Source organism: Bos taurus, chromosome 1 (assembly GCF_002263795.3).
Source record: "Bos taurus isolate L1 Dominette 01449 registration number 42190680 breed Hereford chromosome 1, ARS-UCD2.0, whole genome shotgun sequence".
Taxonomy (NCBI): domain Eukaryota; kingdom Metazoa; phylum Chordata; class Mammalia; order Artiodactyla; family Bovidae; genus Bos; species Bos taurus.
Window position 1 is genome coordinate 55,470,887 of NC_037328.1, and position 21,895 is coordinate 55,492,781.

Consider the following 21,895-nt stretch of genomic DNA (forward strand, 5'->3'; position numbering starts at 1 on the left):
ATGGAGTAGCTTGGTTCAAGCATCTGAAATCGAGTCTGCTAGCCATTGTGGATGCAATTTCAGACAGGTTTCTGCATCACTGAGAACTTGAATTTTCTCTAAACTGTATCAAACTCAAGGACACTACCAGCCATTTTCAAAACAGCAGCTGCTAGCTGAAACTTTGTAGTTTCAAAGTCCTCCCACTCACCCATCACAACTCTGTAATCATTTGAAACACCAGTGGATCCTTGTTTAAAAGGTACCTTTACTTCTTGCCAGGTCCAATCTTAATTCTTAAAAAACAATTTCTATAACCTTGCTTTTCTGTTGCCTTTATAAACTTGTCCCCATTTTGTAGGCCAACAGAACACAATTGAAGTGTTTCTTGAATCTGTGTCTCCCAGGCTGCAATCCCAACAAACTCCAAATAAATACCTCTTTATTTCCATCAGGTCTCTGTTTCTGAAGTTTTGGTTAACTCAACAGTAGTAGAGATTAGAATGATGTGTCTATAAGCCAACAAATACCAAGGATTCCTGGCAACTCAAAAACTAAGAAGAAAGCATGGAACTGACTCAACCATAAAGTCTGTGGAAAGAACTTGGCCCTGTAATACCTTGATTTTCGATTTTTAGCTTCTGGAATTGTGAGCAAATTTCTGTTGTCTTACGCCACCAGGTTTGATTGATATACTTGGTTATGGCAGCCCCAGCCTGCTTCTACAAGTAAATATGTGGTCCCTGAAAGGGATTTGGTATTTATGAATGCTCTATATGAATATTTTGGAGATCGCTTAAAATACCAAATGATGTAAAAGACGAAGGATTCAGCAGCACAATACATTTGAAGGTTACTCAGAATGGTTATTGCAGATGGCAAGCTGCTCACCACAGGGATCAGGCCCTCCACAGCACCAGACTGAGACTCGAGGACCTGAAGAGTATGAGCTGTCACAGATGGTGCTGGGTTCTATGGACCTCTGACTCTTCTCTCCCAGGAGCAGCATTTTAGAATGAAAGATCGTAACACTTCGGATGTTAACATTTTGCTCAATGGTTACCAAAATCGAAACATTATTTTGTGCATTTTTGATTGGTTGATCAGTTTAGGCAATGGCAACCCCCTCCAGTACTCTTGCCTGGCAAATCCCATGGATGGAGGAGCCTGGTAGGCTGCAGTCCATGGGGTCACTAAGAGTTGGACACGACTGAGCGACTTCACTTTCACTTTTCACTTTCATGCATTGGAGAAGGAAATGGCAACCCACTCCAGTGTTCTTGCCTGGAGAATCCCCGGGACAGGGGAGTCTGGTAGGCTGCTGTCTATGGGGTCGTGCGGAGTCAGACATGACTGAAGCGACTTAGCAGTAGCAGTGTATTTTGAAAAAGAAAAACGAAATGCTGGGGTGGACAGGTAGTATCTAATGAATAATATTTATAAGTATTGTAACTAAAATATGTTTTATTATTTTAAATATGTAAATGTTTACTGAAATTTCTTAGAATGCCTGTAAAACTTCAAATAAGTGAGCAAACTAAGATGAAAGAGGCTACAATACAGTCAATATCAGTAAATATGTGGGGCACTGTTCATATATGTTAGTCCATGAAACTTAAAATTTAAAATAATTTTAAAATGTTAGAAAATTGTTTATATATATTTATATATGTATATATATACAAACATATGTATGTGTGAATATATAAACACCTACATATGTGTGTGTGAGTTTCAAATGTTCAGAAGTGCACATTTATATTGATGGTGGCATTGCAAACATCCTGCCAGCTCTACTTTGAAAATATATACGGAACCTGACCACTTTCTAGAAACATCCCAGCTACCACCATGGTTCAAATCACCTCCTAACTGATCTCCCAGCTTTTACTATTACCCCATAAGAGTCAACACAGTTGCAAGAGTAATTCTGTTAACAAGTCAGTGCATATAGTTTCTCTGCTTGAAGATCTCCCATAGTTCTCTATCTCATCTAGAGGGAAAAACAGAGACATTACAGAACTCCTCAAGACTATCTAAGATCTAGACTGCATTACTTATCTGACCTCCTCTTCCCCTGTTCCAGTCACTGGACTTCTTGCTCTTCTTAGGACCAGAATCATGCAGACATGTTCTGTCCCCAGGCCAGCTATTCCGTGACTCTTTCCTCATTTCTTTGAGTCTGCTCAGTATCACCTTCTCCACAGGTCTTCTAGACCACCCTAGTAAATGACATCTTCCTCCATCTACATTCCCTAGCCCCTTCTCTGCTTTATTTTTCTCCAATGTGTTTATCATCTTCAGAGCTACTATATAATTTTCTCATTTAATTTGTTTCCCATCTTCTTTCCCAGTGGATACAAGGTCCATGAAGGCAGGAATTTTCATCTGTTGACTCCTATGTTTTATTGCTTAGAATGGCATATGGGACATGGTAGGTATTCAATAAATATTTATTCAATGATAAGATAAGCTATTTATCTTAGCATTATTTAAAATAACAAATTACTGGAAAAAACATATATGTTTAAGGAATGGCTAACTGAATAAGGATGCTTTTCAGCATAATATTATAAACCTATTAAATTATTAATTATATTTAGTGCATCCACTCTATGAAAGTTTAAAATGAAATAACTTTAAAAGTAGAACTCACTCAGGGCAACTATATCAATTTACCTATGAATGTGAACAGAAAAAGTTTTTAATTCTTTGTTAATATGATGGGCTTATGCTACAATTTTGGTTTTTAAATAATAATTTTAATGCCTTTTTTACCGTAAAAAGTTTTAAAGTGATATTGAGCTATAAGATAAACATGTGTGCTCAAGTGTGTCCAACTCTTTGTGACCCCATGGACTGTAACCCACCAGGCTTCTCTGTCCATGGCATTATTTCAGCAAGAATACTGGAGTGGGTTGCCATTCCGTTCTCCAGGGTATCTTCTTGACCAGGGATCAAATCCACTTCTCTTGTGTCTCCTGCCTGGGAAGGACCCATATTGAGCTATATTGGAATACTAAAAACAGAACCAGAGTTATATTTAGAGCTACTTGGATTCATTGTTACTTGGTGGAATCAAAAAAAAAAAAAAATTACATTTTCTGCTGACTAAAACTAACAGCTTCATTCTTTAAGATTTGTTCTAGATACACTGATGAAATAAAACTTCTTGTCCTGCAAGAAGTTAAACTATTACAAAATTTAATTTTATTCTGAAACATAAAGTTTCCCTGTTGATACCAAAGTAGAGATAGAGAGGTATCACTATGTTCACAATATATTCCTCAACTTTAGATTGGCTTAGAGAAAGTCTCGTGCATTGCAGGCAGATTCTCTATCAATCAGCTGAGCCACTAGGAAAGTCCAAGAATGCTGAAATGAATAGTCTATCCCTTCTCCAGCGGATCTTCCCAACCCAAGAACTGAACTGAGAGTCTCCTGCACTGCAGGTGGACTTTTTACCAGCTGAGCTACCAAGGAAGCCCTTAGAGAAATTTAGGATTTTCAAATAACTCAAAGTAGAACCATATGTAGTAAAACTTGAACATCAACAGGGGAGACCAGGGCTTTAAAAGAAGCACGGTTCATGAGAAAAAAGATTCCTCTGATGGAGAAATGCTGATACAACTTTAGGAAAATTTATGTCTAACAAGACTTAGGTGAAGTTATTGTAGTTTCTGCCATATCCTCAACCTTTTCTAAAAGCCTGTGGCACCCAACAGTGTTATATTAATGGTGCTCTGCAGAACTTGGTGCATGCTTAGAGCAATACAGGATGGAAGGCAGAAAACAGCCACAGGACTTTGGAGGCAAACTGGAGCTGGTGCTGGGCACACCACTGCACACCTGAGGTGGGTGACACTTGGAAGTGGAAGAAGTAGGGGGACATTGGCCCTTCGTGGTTGAGACTATGCACGTACGGAACATTTAGGTCATACATAGTTCCTTTCTTATCCTCAAGATTACATCTAATGTTTTATGAAAATCACTGGAACAGTATACACTGCAGTTAAATTTTACACAAACACAAAATAAGTAAAAAAATAAATAATATAAATAAATGAGTGAAAGAATTAATGAGAAGAAAAGAAAGAGAAAGGAGTGAAAAGAAAGGAAAGGAAGAAATATCATCCTTGAGTATGAAAATCAGAAAAAGGAAAACAAAATAAATGACTGGAAAATGTTGAAATAAAATAGTTAGAGAAAACAATCAGAAAAAGGGAAGAAATTGAACTAAGATAGGCATCTGAAAAAGGAGACAGAAGGGGACAAGAGAAAAAAACCCAATTGTTGGAAAATACCTAGTTCCCCAAGTAGCAAGTCTAAGCTTCCTCAGAATTCTGTAGGAGTCACTCATGTGGAGGGAAGCATGACGTTGTCTTGGAGGAGACTGAAGAGATGTCAGGGGGGGAAAATATATATATAAAACATTGGTTATAAGGTACCTAGTGATATTTGCTTTTTCATCACTTTGCATATTTAGAATGAATCATGCTGAAAGTATATTTCACTAATATTATATTGATTCTTACCTTGCAACAAAACACTACATATTACAAAAAGCACATTATATCCCGAGGCATTACTATTATTGCATTAAAAGCTGATTAATATTTACAATGACTCATTTTAAATATGTTATATTGCTGATGGAAGTTAAAAGTCCTTAAAAAAAAAAATTCAGGATTGGTTGCCCAGAATTGTGAATGCACTGAACACTACTTAACTGCACACTTGAAAATGTCTAAGATGGTAAATTCTATGTTGAGTATATTTTACCACAATTTTTTAAACTCTAAAAAGTAAACGTCTTGCCTTATATCATACAGCAACAAGGGTTGGGGAGCAGTATGGTTACATTACACTAAATCTGATAAAAATTTAAATTGCAAAATCTAAACACTTATCATAAAGCAATGTTATTTTTTACAATTTGTAAATACCTTGAAATCAGGCAATGGGGGAAAATTACGATTGTATTAAGATAGTCACCTAAAAGATCACATTCTGTAGACTAAAACAAAGTCTGCATCTAGAAGCTGCTGATTTCTACTGGTTTGGTACATAAATGTCCACAAGATTTCAAATCTTAAAAATTCTTGATTTTTGCTCTTTATCTCTCAGCCCCAATACTAGAAATTATATACATGCATATTTTATATTCCACTATCTAACCATATTCAGATCCTTCTATTTCCTCTTTGCTAAAAGTCCATAACCTCAGATATGCAGATGACATTTATGGCAGAAAGTGAAGAAGAACTAAAGAGCCTCTTGATGAAAGTGAAAGAGGAGACTGAAAAAGTTGGCTTAAAACTCAACATTCAGAAAACTAAGATCATGGCATCCGGTCCCATCACTTTATGGCAATAGATAGGGAAACAAAGGAAACAGTGACAGACTTTATTTTGGGGGGGGGCTCCAAAATCACTGCAGATGGTACCTGCAGCCATCAAATTAAAAGATGCTTGCTCCTTCCTTGGAGGAAAAGATGTGACTAAGCTAGACAGCATATTGAAAAGCAGAGACATTACTTTACCAACAAAGGTACATCTAGTCAAAACTATCGTTCTTCCAGTAGTCATGTATGGATGTGAGAGTTGGACTGAGAAGAAAGCTGAGTGCTGAAGAATTGATGCTTTTGAACTGTGGTGTTGGAGAAGACTCTTGAGAGTCCCTTGGACTGCAAGGAAATCCAACCAGTCCATTCTGAAGATCAGCCCTGGGTGTTCTTTGGAAGGAATGATGCTAAAGCTGAAACTTCAGTACTTTGGCCACCTCATGCAAAGAGTTGACTCATTGGAAAAGACTCTGATGCTGGGAGGGATTGGGCACAGGAGGAGAAGGGGATGACAGAGGATGAGATGGCTGGATGGCATCACTGATGTGATGGACGTGAGTCTGAGTGAACTCTGGGAGTTGGTGATGGACAGGGATGCCTGGCATGCTCAGTCCATGGGGTCCCAAATAGTCAGACATGACTGAGCAACTGAACTGAACTGAACCTGTACACATTCCTTACTTCTCTTATCAAGGGCTCAGGCAAGTGCCCATAGCTCTTCCATTATTTTTTCTGCCTTCACCAACAATAGTTGGGTTTCAGTTAAACTTCTCTGCTGTTTAAGAAAATGTCACCATTCAAACACTTACTTTGGCAAATGCCTCAGAAGCTTGCCTAGAGAGAAAAAATTACAGGTTGAACTTCAGAGCAATTCAGTATATCATATGTGGTGGGAAAAAAAAATTCTTCTTTTTGGAAACTCAGTGGGAAAATTGAGATCTCCACTCATTGATACATAAGAGTGTGAAAAAGTTCAGCACCGGTGAGGCAGACATGAGAGTGATGTTTAATAGATTTAGACAGAACACAGCCAAATGTTAATCATGTCCCTCTCCCTTTCAAAGATTCTTGCCCAAAATAGGTCAAAGAATACTAATAGGTGGTAATAGCATACCCAGACTCAGTGACACCTAACAGCTCCACTACAACAGAGACTTTAAAGGGAGGGAGAGACACGAAAGACAGAGATTTAAGTAGCCCTCCTGGGGAGTAGAAATTTGAAGAGAAAGAGATTCTTCGGGGAAAATTTCAGAGATGTGTGCAATATAACGAGTGGTATATCTGAATTTGACCCACTTCACTACAATGGCTACAATTTGAATGTCCAAGAAATGACTAAAGCGGAGGCTGCTAACTGCCTTGAAGCACAGAGTGAAAACTGCTGTAAGGGAAAAAAGCATGGGGTCACCAGATCTTCTGGTTTGCACAGGGAAGCCCAAATAACTGGATTTTAACATGAAATAGTCTAACTTCCAAAGGTTGGCAACTAACTCAAAATTTTCAACACTCTGTAAAGGCCAAACTCCAAATACCCTCCGGCTATATTCAGACTGCAGATTGACCTGTGGTGACCCCAGCTTTACATACCAAAGACAGAGCAGCCTGAGGGGGAGCTGGGAGAAAGAAATAAGACAGGGCTTTAGGTACTCTTCTGGGGAGTTGAGATTTGGAGAGAAAGATTCTTAAGGGAAATTTCAGAGATGTGTTCAATATGATGAGTGGTGTACCTGAATTTGTAAATCAAAACACCTTCAGATCTTTTAAAATTGTATTTGTATCTTTTTCTTTTGGATGCGGTAACATGCAGTGATTGATTTTATTTTCTTGGGCTCCAAAATCACTGCAGAAAGTGACGGCAGCAATGAAATTAAAAGATGCTTGCTCCTTGGAAGAAAAGCTATGACAAACCTAGACAATATATTACAAAACAGACATCACTTTGCCAACAAAGGTCGATATAGCCAAAGCTATGTTTTTCTCAGTAGTCATGTACTGATGTGAGAGTTGGACCATAAAGACGGCTGAGTGCCAAAGAATTGATGCTTTTGAATTGTGATGCTGGAGAAGACTTTTGAGAGTCTCTTGGACAGCAAGGAGATCAAACCAGTCAATCCTAAAGGATATCAACCCTGAATATTCATTGCAAGGACTAATGCTGAAGCTGAAACTCCAATACTCTGGCCACTTGATGAGAAAAGTCCACTTATTGGAAAAGACCCTGATTCTGGGAAAGATTGAGGGCAAAAGAAGAAGAGGGTGACAGAAGATGAGATGGTTAGATAGCATCATTGACTGAGTGGACATGAAGGTGAGCAAACTCTGGAAGATAATGAAGAACACGGAAGCATGGTGTGCTGCAGTCCATGGCATCTCAAGAGTCAGACATGAGTTAGTGAGTGAACAACAACAATAACAACATGCTAATACTGGCTTTAAAATAAGAGAGAAACAGTCTAGCTATATATACTTACACTTACATTTATAAATGATAAATACTGTCCAGCCAAGTTTTTATTAAAAGCTCATATTGGATTTGAGCTTTTTTTGTTTTGAACATAAACATGTCAGAGTTTATGTTAAAACCATAGCTCTCAGAGATTTAGTAATCCTTGAAAGCCATTCAAATACAGAGTAACAGTGTAATGCATTGCCAGGTTATCACTATTTTCAGCCAACAAATCAACTCAGTACAGAGGGAAAGTGCTAAAAGATGAACTGAAATGATTCCAAGACACCTGCCTGTTTTCTGGTCTCCATCAGACACACATGCCACATACCCACATACATGTGCTTAACTATCTAATAGATACTCTGTATTTGCAACATACAACTAAAAAAAAATTTTGTAAAATATTTTTTCACTGAGTCTTCCCTGATACAAGGGCAGAAATCTCCATCATCCATTCAACCAACTAGAATAAACTTCAAAATCATTCCTTAAATAGAGTATTAACATGGAAGACCACTTTTAACAGTTAGCTATTTTACTCATTTAAATGCAGCTTTAAAATTTAGTTTTGCAGTCTCCATAACACTATGAACATTACTTGTAAAATCTGCAATTCACATTATGTTAAATGAAAGAATATAGTTTTATTTAAAGAAGGCAGGCTTTGAAGTTAGCAAGACCAAGGTTAGATGGTGACTACCACTTACTGTGTGATATTGGCTACGTTTTTTAACGTATCTGAGAACGTGATTCCAGCTTTCTAAAATGGAGCTATTATTCCCTACCAGATAGGATTGTTAAAAATGTTAAAATTAGATTTATAAGGCATCTAAAACTATGGAAACCATGAAATTTACTTTACCATTTCCTCTTAAAAATGAAGCTGTTGCTTAATTAATCAACTACAGTGATTTTTAGAATTATCCTTGGTTAGTTGTGAGGGGCCAAATTTCCCCTTGAAGCAATTGCCAATTCAGAGAGGGGTAGCTAAAAAGTCTTAGGATCTGATCAGAAATAACGGGACCAAAGGGACAAAAATAATATGAAAGATTAGACTCCCAGGTCTACCAGGGTCAAGATCTCTTACAAATCCAAGTTTCAGGTTGGAACCATGAAGGAGTACAAGTAGGAATAAGATTGAACCAAAAGTAGATCAGTGCTTGGTGGTGGTATTGTTTAGTTGCTAAGTCATATTTGACTGTCTGCCACCTCATGGGTGATAGCCTCCCAGGCTTCTCTGTGCATGGGATTTCCCAAGCAAGAATACTGGAGTGGGTTGCCGTTTCCTTCTCCAGGTGACCTTCCTGACCCAGGCATTGAACCTGTGTCTCCTGTTTGGCAGGGAGATTCTTTACTACTGAGCCACCTGGTAAGCCCCTTGGTATAACTAAAGCCCAATACTGAATAACTCAAACTCTGAAAATAGATCAAGGACATTTTTGTTTTCTAATATCCCTGAATATTTATCTATTATTTATTTATATTATCTATTATTTATCTATTTTTTCCTGGCAAGGAAAAAAAGAGAAAATATCTACTCCAAGATAGATATTATCATTCTAGCTTATAAATGATTTCTATAGTTTTTCACATACATCATCTAGCACTCAATCAAAAATAATGTCTGTGAAGAATCAAAATAATATGAAAGAAATACAAAAGCAGACAAGAGCAATAGATCTACAAAAGCTTGAGAGACAAAGTTAAGTTGCATCGGAAAAGTTTGACCTTTTCCAGTCTTGCTTTTCAGCAGAGTTGCTCCTTTGGCGTGTGACCTCTTCACTCACACAGGACCCAGTGCTTAGAGAGGTCCTAAGCTTGGTTGAGCACTCTTCTCTTGGCAATTTGAACGTCTTAATGATTTTGAACAAGGGGCCTGGCAGTTCCATTTTGCACTGTGTCCCACAAATAATGTCCTTGCTCTTGCCCTTAAGATTTGTTAAATGGCACCAGAGCATCATACTCCACCCCAGTGCCCTGCGAATAATCAGATTTTCCAGTCAAACTGAAGGGGATCAGCTAGTACTTCCATCTTGTGTGAGTACCAGTTGTTGCTCCCTCTAGGATTCCCATGGTTCTTTCCCTGCCTCAGGTATTTGGCTTGTTTGTTTGTGCTGATTTGCTAGCATTCGTTGGATCATAGAGAAAGCAAGGGAATTCCAGAAAAAACATCTACTTCTCTTTCAATAACTATACAAAAGCTTTTGGCTGTGTGGATTACAGCAAACTGTGGAAAATTCTTAAAAGAGATGGAAATACCAGGCCACCTTAACTGCCTCCTAAGAAGCCTCTATGCAGGTCAATAAGCAATAATTACAACTGGACATGAAACAACAGACTGGTTCAAAATTGGGAAAAGAGTACATCAAGGCCATATATTGTCACCTTGCTTATTAACTTCTATGCAAAGTACATCATGCAAAATGTTGGGCTGGATAAATTACAAACTAGAATCAAGATTGCTGGGGGAAATGCCAACAACCTCAGATATGCAGATGATACCACTCTAATTGCAGAAAGTGAAGAACTAAAGAGTCTCTTGATAAGGGTGAAAGAGAAGAGTGAAAAAGCTGGCTTGAAGTTCAACATTCAAAAAAACTAAGATTATGACATTTGATCCCATCACTTCATGGCAAATAGAAGGGAAAAACGTTGAAACAGTGACAAACTTTTTTTTCCCTGGGCTCCAAAATAACTGTGGACAGTGACTGCAACCACAAAATTAAAAGGCATTTGCTCTTTGGAAGAAAAACTAAGACAAAAAAAAAAAAAAGAAAAACTAAGACAAACGCGTGTGCTTAGTCGCTCAGTTGTGTCCAACTCTTAGTGACCCCATGAACCGTAGCCTGCCAGGATCCTCTGTCCATGGGATTCTCCAGCAAGAATACTGGAGTGGGCAGCCATTCCCTTCTTCAGGGGATCTTCCTGACCCAGGGATCCAATCCAGGTCTCCTGCATTGCAAGAATTCTTGACTGTCTAAGCCACCAGGGAAGCCCTGACAAACTTAGTGAATTAAAAAGCAAAGACATCACTTTGCCAAAGGTCTATATAGCTAAAGCTATGGCTTTTCTGGTAGTCATGTACTATTGTGAAAGTTGGACCATAAAGCAGACTGAGCACCAAAGAACTGATACTTTTGAATTGTGGTGCTGGAGAAGATTCTTCAAAGTCCCTTGGACTGCAAGATCAAACCAGTCAGTCCTAAAGGAAATCAACTCTGAATATTCATTGGAAGGACAGATGCTAAAGTTGAAACTCTAAAATTTAGGCCACCTGATGTGAAGAGCCAACTCAGTGTAAAAGACCCTGATCCTGGGAAGACTGAAGGCTAAAGGAGAAGGGGCAGCAGAGAATGAGATGGTTAGATAGCATCACCAACTCAATGAACATGAATCTGAGCAAACTCTGGGAAGCAGTGAAAAACAGGGGAGCATGGTGTGCTGTAGGACTTAGTAAATCCCTGAGAGCTATGGCTTTAACATAAACTCTGACATGAAATTTAATATGAACTTTTAATAAAAACTTGGCTAGACAATTTTATCATTTATAAATATAAGCATTTATAGCCAGACTGTCTCTCCCTTATTTTAAAGCCAGTATTAGCATGTTGTTATTGTTGTTGTTCAGTCACTAAGTCATGTCTGACTCTTGTGATCCCCTGGAAGCAGTAAGCCATATAATACAGAAAATATAAAAACAGTAACAGAGAGTAAAAGGAAGCATATATAATAAAACAGTAGTATGCATCATTTTCACAAAACTCAAAATTGCAATGAGAACATGTGGAAAACATTTTTGTCAAGAGGTATGTAATGTCTTTGCTGGGAATACGCTAAAACTACTGAGATGCAAGCTGTAAGAAGCAGTGTGGGTTTTGACATTGATATCCATGGTTATGAAGTATGTCATGTGTCAAAAAAATCTTTCTGCTAAAACAAGCCACATTTCATTAAGTGGTTTCCTTGTTTACAGGGGATTTTTAAACTGAATTTACTGGTAATAATTTCCATTAAAATATTTAGTAAATGACTAATACCTTATTTCTAGATTACTGATAGGTGGCTTGACACTCCCTTTGAAGTTCACAGGTACTGCTAAGAGTGCAATTCTGTAGCCAATTCAGCTACAGATTCATGCCCAGATTCATCCACATCTCCAGCTTATATGGCAGAGCTAGGGCTAATAGAAAACATCAGCTCTGACTTTGCTTTGTTATCAAATCATATGTGATAGTGTCACAACCAGTGAGTTTTGTTTTCAGATATGTGTTTGCACTGACTTGACAGTGAACCTAAAATTTGAAATAAATATGAAGAACATGAGAAATTCTAAATTCTCACCCTTCAGGAGTTTTGATACTATCAATTTTCCTGTGTTTTGTTTTAAACCATACAAAAATAAATCTCTTCTTTCATTATCATTGCCCTCAGGGTTTAGTAAAACAGGACAAACTTTATACTAGCAAATTAATGACAAGACTAAGCCAAGTTATTTTGAAATTGATAAAATATTTGGATTTGTATTATTTGGTATCTGTTCAAAAAGATAATTGTAATTCACACTGTCTTCCTACTACAGATCCAAAGTAGTCTGAGCTGATAGAAAAGGGAGAGTATTTGAAGACAGAAGCTCAGAACTGGACTCTCCCCCTAACACTTACGAGATGTGCTACCTTAATTAAGTCACCAAATGTGTTTAATTTTGTTATCACTATCATCTATGAAATGAAAACATTGGTGTGTCTCACTGGGCACTTATGGACATAAATGGAGAGGAGGCAAAGTATTCTATGCCCTTTGTTGTCGCTCAGTCACTCAGTCGTGTCCATCTCTTTGTGACTCCATGGACTGCAGCACATCAGGCTTCCCTGTTCTTTTCCATCTCCTGGAGCTTGCTCAAATTCATGTTCTCTGAATCAGTGAGATCATCCAACCCACTTGTCCTCTGTCGTCCCCTTCTTCTCCTGCCTTCAGTCTTTCCCAGCATCAGGGTCTTTTCCAATAAGTCAGCTCTTCACATCAGGTGGCCAACATCAGTCCTTCCAATGAATATTCAGGATTGATTTCCTTTAGGATGGACTGGTTTGATCTCTTTGAAGTCCAAGGGACTCTAAGAGTCTTCTCCAGCACCACAGTTTGAAAGCATCAATTCTTTGGCACTCAGCCTTCTTTATGGTTCAACTCTCACATCCATATATGACTACTGGAAAAACCATAGCTTTGACTATATGGCCTTTGTCAGCAAAGTAATGTCTCTGTTTTTAAAATGCTGTCTAAGTTTGTCATAGCTTTTCTTCCAAGAAGCAATTGTCTTTTAATCTCATGGCTGCAGTCACCATCTCCAGTGATTTTGGAGCCCAAGAAAATAGTCTGTCATTGTTTCCATTGTTTCCCCATCTATTTGCTATGAAGTGATGGGACAGGATGCTATGATCTTCGTTTTTTGAATGTTGAGTTTTAAGCCAGCTTTTTCCTCCAAGGGATCTTCCCAACCCAGGGATTGAGTCAACTTCCTCCTTCACATTCCCATGTTGTGCTATCCTGGCTAATGCTGTGAGAACCTCAGCCACCGAGCTCAGTCCATCATGGTATTCTGAGGGCTGCAAATGGAGAAGTCTTTCTGATGAGAACACAAATGTCACTACAGCACAGTTTGAATTTTCATTAAATAATGGAGTTGTATCAATACCAGTGATCATTTTAATTTTTCATCACAGACTTTAGTTATAGCTGACTTAACATGGGCAAAATCTTTTTAACTAGCTTCTATCACACACTTAACTCAGATTTGGTTGATGAGATTGTCAGAAATATCAATTAACAGCATTTTTTAAAAAACAGACTGTAAGACTTTGTCAACTTCTGAATCCCCACTGGGGTTCAGATCTACCAAAGGCTCCATTCCAGGTTTTCATCCTCTGATTCCTCCTTTATTCAGAATAAACTTCCCTCACACAGGGTTCTGCCAGGAGACTTCCCCTCATTTCATATTTAGAAAATACTTCTAGATAATGAAGGCCACTCATTTTATTTAATCAACTAGTGTCAATGAAAAATATACATAGATAATCTTTACAAGTTATAAAGTGCTGTATAAATCTAAGCAGGTATTGAAATGGGGGGGCGGAATGTACAGATTCAGATTGTAAAAGATTCTGTTGAGCATTCATTCTGTGCTAATGTCAAGCTACTCCAGTATTCTTGCCTGGAAAACCCTATGGACAGAGAAGCCTGGTGGACTACAGTCTGTGGGGTCACAAAGAGTTGGACACTACCGAGCCACTAACTCCATTGCTTTATAGGAAATGGGAGTTTAAAAAAGTTAAAATAACATAAAATAGAGTCTCTAACTTCATAGAACTCATGATCTCATTAAGGAGGCAATATGGATATCAGTAAAATGTCAAAAAACAATATAGGCACTTTACAACTAAAGGTAGAATTACTTAGAATAGACTGAAGAAATGTTAACTTGAACTCGGTTTTGAATAAGAAGTATTTCCACAGTTGGAAAGAGAGAAGAAATGCCAGGAGCAAAAGTGAGGAAGCAAAAACAAGTGCCACATGCTTGCACAGGCTACGTCAGGAAGCTGTGAAAGAGATATGAAAAACCATACTTTCTTGTCACTGATCAGACAAGCTCTAGGTAATAGAAAACGATTGAAAGCTGTACTATCCTTCAGTAGCAACCTAAGCTCCATGTATACTCTTTCCCAGAAGTGCACTTTCAGACCCCTTCATAAGCAAGATAACTTCCTTCCTAGTTTGATTCTGACACAAACTAAAATTACTGATAGATATATATTCTTTTTTACCACTAAGTTAGAAACAGGGAACCAATGACTGATCTCACTGTTCCCACACCCGTTATCACACATGCTGTCCGCAAACATGGAGGATGAAACTGATGAGGCCTGGCCATGGTTTACTCCTCTTATAGCCGAAGAGCCTGCCCTACACGTGGTGTAGATCATGTCCCCCCATATTAGGTGAAGGAGAGGCATTTCCTGGTGTCTAACCAAATGAGCCAGCAATAATCCCAATTGTCCTGCAGAGTAAATGATAGAGAGAGGAGAGTTCTTCTAAGAATTCAAGTGCTCTCAGAGTTTATTAGTGTAGTAATTTAAGAACAAGATTCTGATGATCACAAACTGCATTTGCCTCAAAATATCTACCAATGCCCAATATCTTGGGGCAATCAAGAAATTTTTTAGAATTATATATATATTTTTTTGTTTTCACTCAATCTAAAGGATATGTTATATGATTACAGAAAAAGGAGTAAAATTTACTTTTTCTGTCTCTCTCAACAAAATATACTGAATGGAAAATACTGCCTACGGCCCAGTAATAGAAAATATATTAGAATCAGAAAATGTAGCTTAAAATTAAATATATGCAGTTATTAACAGTGTGAAAGAATTTGAAATTTTCAAAACAAATGAGAGTCTTTATAATCATTAACATCATCATCATTATTATCTTCAATGAGCTATTTGTAATTTAATAAGCATCTCAGCAGTAGAGTTTTGATTTGAAGCATTTCTTAAAACACATTTTTTAAAATTCACATAAGGATTATAAAACCATTCAGTTAATAACTTGAGTTTGTATATTCATTGGCAGAAAAAAAGAGAAAAAAGAAAAAGAAGAATATTTTTTTTAAAAAGTAAGCATTTACCTGACTGATTAACTAATATATGGATCCAGATAAGCCCTAGATTTTCTAAGGCTCAACTTTAGGCTACTAGCTACATTTTCCTCTGTCTATCTGATAGCCCCAAACTGTAGGGCAATTCATGCTGTTGGAGGAAAAAAATAAACATTAACATTTAATAAAATATTTTTGATAATTATTTAGAAAAACTTCAGCATTGTAAGAAAAGTTATATTCTAAGTACTGCCTAGATTCTAAACTGCATAGTTTGAAATACCTAGATTCTCCAAGGACAACAACCTCTAAAGTCTGCCAAAGCCACAGCCATTCACACTTTCCTGAAAGCAATCACCTGCCCAGTGCAAAAGCCTAAGAAGTGGAGATAACTCCATAATTGATTGAGGGCCAAGACCCTGATTCACACGTAGCAGTTGGTTTTAATGGACTTTAAAAATCATCATTTTCTTTAAGACACCTCAGAAACATGAAACGAGATAATAGTGACAGGTAGAAGCCAATTTTTGAAATTTCAAGGCACAGGTGAAAGAAAAATAAAGACCAAAAAAAGTCATGTGAAAGAAGCTTAGAAATTACTCCTTATGCAACATTTCCAAGTGAAAATGTAAGAAGTAACTTTGTGTAGCATAATATGGTACTAATTGGAATTTACAAACAAAAATAAAGCTTATTCCAAATATATCAATCTATATATACCTCTGAATAATTTGTTGTTATATATGATAGTTGTACATGTGTACCTTATTGTTATTTCACATTATATCTATCTTTAGGATATGTAGATGTAGTATGCAGAATTTTGAAATAGGCTTCAAGATTTCCACACCCTAGAGTACATACCTTGTATAATACTGTCTCAGTAAGTATAAGCACCATCTGTGTTTATAATGAAAGTCACTCTGGTGATTAAGTTGTATGGAAAAGATGAAGAGATTTTGCAGCCACAATTAAAGTCTCAAATCAATTTGAGTTAACCCAAATGATCATTATTTTAGGTGGGCCTGACCTAACTAAGTGAGCCATTTAAAAGAGCATCCAAGCCTTCTCCTAAAAGAAAATTCACAGTGAGAGAAAGTCTCCTGCTGGCTTTGAAGAAACAAACTGCTATACTTCGGATAGAGCCACATGGCAGGAGGCCTATATTCCCTGAAAATGCCACCTGGCTAACAGCCAGCAAGAAAGCAGCGATCTCAGTCTTACAACCACAAGAAACAGAACTCTACCAACAACCGCAGGTATATCTCAACCTATTATACTTCACAGCTTTTTACAAATTTATGATTTGTGGTAACTCTCAATGCAGCAAGTCTATTGACACTATTTTCCCAATAGCATTTACTCACTTCCTGTCTCTGTGATACATTTTGGTAATTCTTACAATATTTCTAAATTTTTATTATTATTATCAAGTTTGCTATAGCAATCTATGATCAGTGATCTTTGATGTCACTGCTGAAGTTGTCTTGGGGCACCATGAACCATGGCCATATAAGACAGTGACCTTAATAAATGTGTGTGTTGCTACTGCTCCAGTGGCCAGCTTACCCCCTTCCCTCTCCCTGTCCTCAGATTTTCCAAATCCCTGAGATAAAACAATACTGAAATTAGGTCAATTCATAGACCTACAATTAGCTCTAAGCATTCAAGTAAAAAGAAGACTCACAGGTCTCTCACTTTAAGTCAAAAGCTAGAAATGATTAAGCTTAGTGAAGAAGTCATGTTGAAAGCTGAAACAGGCTGAAAGTCAGGCCTCTTGCACCAAACATTTAGCCAAGTTGTAAATGCAAAGGAAAAGTTCTTAAAGGAAATTAAAGGTGCTACTCCAGTGAACACATGACTGATAAGAGAGAGAAACAGCCTTATTACTGATACAGTGAAAGTATTGATATAGAGAAAGTTAGTGGTCTGGATAGATGATCAAAACAGCAACATTTCCTTTAGCCAAAGCCTTGTCCAGAGAAAGGTCATAATTCTCTTCAATTCTATGAAGGCTGATGAAGGTAAGAAAGTTGCAGAAGAAAAGTTTGAAGCAAGATGTTAGCTCATGGGGTTTAAGGAAAGAATCCTCCATAATATCAAATTTCAAGCTGAAGCAGCAACTGCTAATTAGAAGCTGCATCAAGTCATCTATTGAATAGACAGTCTAGCTAAGGTAATTCATGAAGGTGTCTACCCTAAACAACAGATTTTCAATGTAGATGAAACAGCCTTCTGTTGGAAGAAGATGCCATCTAGAACTTTTAGAGCTAGGAAGAAGTCAGTGCTTGGCTTCAAGGCTGCAAAGTACAGGCAGACTCTTGTTACGGGCTAATGCAGCTGGTGATTTTAAGTTGAACCCAATGCTCATTTACCATTCCAGAAATCCCGAGGACCTTAAGAATTATGCTAATTTGACTCTGCTTCTTTAAATGGAACAACAAAGCCTGGATGATAACACATCTGTTTACAACATGGCTTACTGAATATTTAAAGCCTGTTACTGAGATCTACTGCTCAGAAAAAAAATTCATTTTAAAGTATTACTGCTCATTGGCAATACACCTGGCCTCCCAAAACTGCAATGAAGATGTATAGTAGGATTCATGTTGCTTTCATTCCCACTAACACATCCATTCTGCAACCTATGATTCAAGGATTAATCCCACTAACACATCCATTCTGCAACCTATGATTCAAGGATTAATTACAAAATTGCAGGATCATTAAAAATATATATTTAGTGAGGCTACCATTGTCAGAGATTGTGACTCCTCTGATGGATCTGGGGAATGTAAGCTGAAAACTTTCTGGAAAAAGGTCATCATTCTAGATATCATTAAGAACATTCATTATTCTTTGAAAGAGATCAAAATGTCAACATTAATAGGAGTCTGGAAATAGCTGATTCCAACTCTCATGGATGATTTTGATCAAGATTTCCATGGAAAAAGTAACTGCAGATGTGGTGGAAATATAGAACTAGAATTAGAAGTAGAGTCTAAAGATGTGACTAGGTTGTTGCAATCTCATGATAAAATGTTAAGGGATGAAGAATTGCTTCTTATGAATGAACAAAGAAAGTGTTTTCTTGAGATGGAATCTACTCCTGGTAAAGATGCCATGAAGATTGTTAAAATGACACCAAAAGACTTAGAATATTACATAATCTTAGTTGATAAAGCAGTGACAGGATTTGAGAGAACTGGCTCCAATTTTGAAAGAAATTCTACTGTGAGTAAAATCCTTCAAAGAGCATAGCATGTTACAAAGAAATCTTTCATAAAAGGAAAAGTCAGTTGATGTAGCAAACTTCAATGTCTCCTTTCAGGAAATTGCCACAGCCATCCAACCTTCAGCAACCACCACTCTGATCAGTCAGCAGCCATCAACAGCAAGCCAAGACCTTCCACCAGCAAAAGATTATGACTCCCTGAAGGCTCAAATGAAGATTAACGTTGTTTAGCTATAAATTATTTTTAAATTAAGGAATGAATATTGGGATATTTTTAAACAAAATGATATTGCACTCTTAATAGACTACTGTATAGTATAATGCTAACTTTTTTTATGTACTAGGAAATCAAAAAATGTGTGACTCACTTTATTTTAACATCCACTTCATTGTGGTGGTCTGAAACTGAACCTGTATTATCTCCTTTAAGTATGCTTGAGGTGGTTTTGTAAGAAGATTCTGAGCTCCAGATGAGCAGGCAATCATGGCTGACACCCTGAGTTCAGACTTGTGAGACCCTGAGCAGAAAAACCTACTATGCCACGTTTAGACTTCTGACTGAGAGAAGCTGTGAGATCATCATGAATGGGTTTATTTTAAGCTGCTGAGTTTGTGGCAATTATTCAGTGTAGAAATCTAGTACAGTAGAACTGTATTGGTAACCATTATTTTTGCCCCTTCCCGGTCTACATACCTACTCATTACTTGCCCTTGTTCTAAAAGTAAATTTCATTTCCTTTAGCAAACTATTCCTCACAAACTCCAACCACAGTATTATTTGCCTCTGACTTCAGAAAAGGGCCCATGACTGGCAAAATCAAATGCAGAATCCAGTGGTGGTGACCTGTCATGCTGAACGGTCCAAGCATAAGTAAACAGTATAAGCTAGGCTGAGTGTGCCTCTATAGGATGGTTCAGAGAGTAAGTAGCAACAGAGAAAGTTCTTTTTAATCACTAAACTGGAATTTTGCCCATAACTCTATTCTCTGACTCTTGGAAAAAGTCTGATTGCAATAAGAGAATATGAGACCAAGAATCGAAGGAAAGCAAAGTGGAAAGATAGCAAGAAAGAGAGCCCTGGCAGCAACAAGTTCTAATCCTCGGTGTCTTTCTTGTCCCTACTCCATTTTTTTTTCTCCCATTACTTATGCTCCCATAAAAGTTTTTTTGGATGTTAGTAATCAAAAGAGTGCTGAGCTGGGTTTTGGTAACCAATCGAGTTGCTCTTTACTTCTCATTTGCTCACTCCAAAATTTCTAACACGACATTTACCACTTTTTCTCTTGCTACAAAAAATTAATCTGCAGTTCAAATCTTTGCTCTTTATTTGTGTGTGTGTGTGTGTGTGTGTGTGAAAAGTAAATATACACTCTTCTGTATTATTAAGTAGAAGGAGAGTAGAAACAACTCTTCAGAAAAAATTCTTAAGAAAAAAATGAAAGGCAGAATAGAGACATATATATGTGTTCATTAAGAGTTTCTGTCTTTTTCATTCTCCATAAAGTTAATCTTGTCAGGAAAACCACTGGTATTTTAAGTAAGAATTTTAAATTTCTCAAATTGATGATGTCATCATACCCCAGAACAAAAACACCAGTCCCTCCAGGCTCCCTTCTGGGAATAGAGGCCAATACAGGCACAGGATGACCAAGGTATGTATGTATGGGTGCGTGCTCAGTTGTGTCCAACTCTTTGTGAACCCACAGACCATAGCCCACCAGGCTCCTCTGTCCATAGGATTTCCCAGGCAAGGATACTGGAGTGGGTTGCCATTTCCTTCTCTAGGGGATCTTCCCAAACCAGGGATCCAACCCATTCTATTATGTCTCCTGCATTAGCAGATGGGTTCTTTAACACTAGCACCACCTGGGAAGCCTCAGTTTAGACAACTGCCAATGAATAAAGCTACAGGATCATTTCAGTGATGTGTACCACTGGATCATCAAAAAAGCAAGAGAGTTCCAGCAAAACATCTACTTTTGCTTTATTGACTATGCAAAAGCCTTTGTGTGGATAACAACAAACTGTGGAAAATTCTTTTAAAGAGATGGGAATACTAGACCACCTGACCTGCCTCCTGAGAAATCTGTATGCAAGTCAAGAAGCAACACTTAGAACTGGACATGGAAGAACAGATTGATTCCAGATCAGGAAAGGAATATGTCAAGGCTGTATATTGTCACCCTGTTTATTTAACTTATATGCAGAGTACATCATGTGAAATGCTGGGCTGGATGAAGCACAAGCTGGAATCAAGATTGCCAGGAGAAATATAAATAACCTCAGATACACAGACGACACCACCCTTACAGCAGAAAGCAAAGAAGAACTAAAGACCCTCTTGATGAAAGTAAAAGAGAAGAGTGAAAAAAGCTTACAGCTCAACATTCAGAAAACTAAGATCATGGCATCCAGTCCCATCAGTTCATGGCAAATAGATGGGGAAACAGTGGAAACAGTGACACACTTTATTTTAGGGATTCCAAAATCACTGCAAATGGTGACTGCAGCCATGAAATTAAAAGACACTTATTCCTTGGAAGGAAAGTTATGACCAACCTAGACAGCATATTAAAAAATAGAGATATTACTTTACCAAAAAAGGTCCATCTAGTCAAAGCTACGTTTTTTCCAGTAGTCATGTATGGATATAAGAGTTGGACTATAAAGAAAGCTGAGGTCCAAAGAATTGATGCTTTTGAACTGTGGTGTTGGAAAAGACTCTTGAGAGTCCCTTGGACTGCAAGGAGATCCATCCAGTCAGTCCTAAAGGAAATCAGTCCTGGATGTTCATTGGAAGGACTGATGTTGAAGCTGAAACTCCAGTATTTTGGCCACCTGATGTGAAGAACTGACTCATTTGAAAAGACTCTGATGCTGGGAAAGATTGAGGCAGGAGGAAAAGGGGATGACAGAGGATGAGATCTTTGGGTGGCATCACCAACATGATAAGACATGAGTTTGAGTAAACTCTGGGAGTTGGTGATGGACAGGGAAGCCTGGCTTGCTGCAGTCCATGGGGTCGCAAAGAGTTGGACACGACTGAGCACCTGAACTGACTGACTGACCAAGTCCTTAGTACCACCTACAATGACACTTAGAGTTTGAAATTCCATGTTTATCTAGCTCATCTGCAGGGCATATTTATCAGTAATCTCAGCCGTACGTCCTCATTAGTCATAGCACTGTGCGTTCCAGTTCTTGATGGTCTTAATAGGGTGCTGTAAAGTCCCAAGA

The 21,895-nt window shown here is 37.8% G+C and overlaps 1 pseudogene; it reads left to right on the plus strand.

Annotated features, from left to right (window-relative positions):
- Positions 1-14,663: 14,663 nt before the first annotated feature.
- On the plus strand, positions 14,664-18,889 carry LOC132346093 (tigger transposable element-derived protein 1-like; annotated as a pseudogene).
- Positions 18,890-21,895: the final 3,006 nt, after the last annotated feature.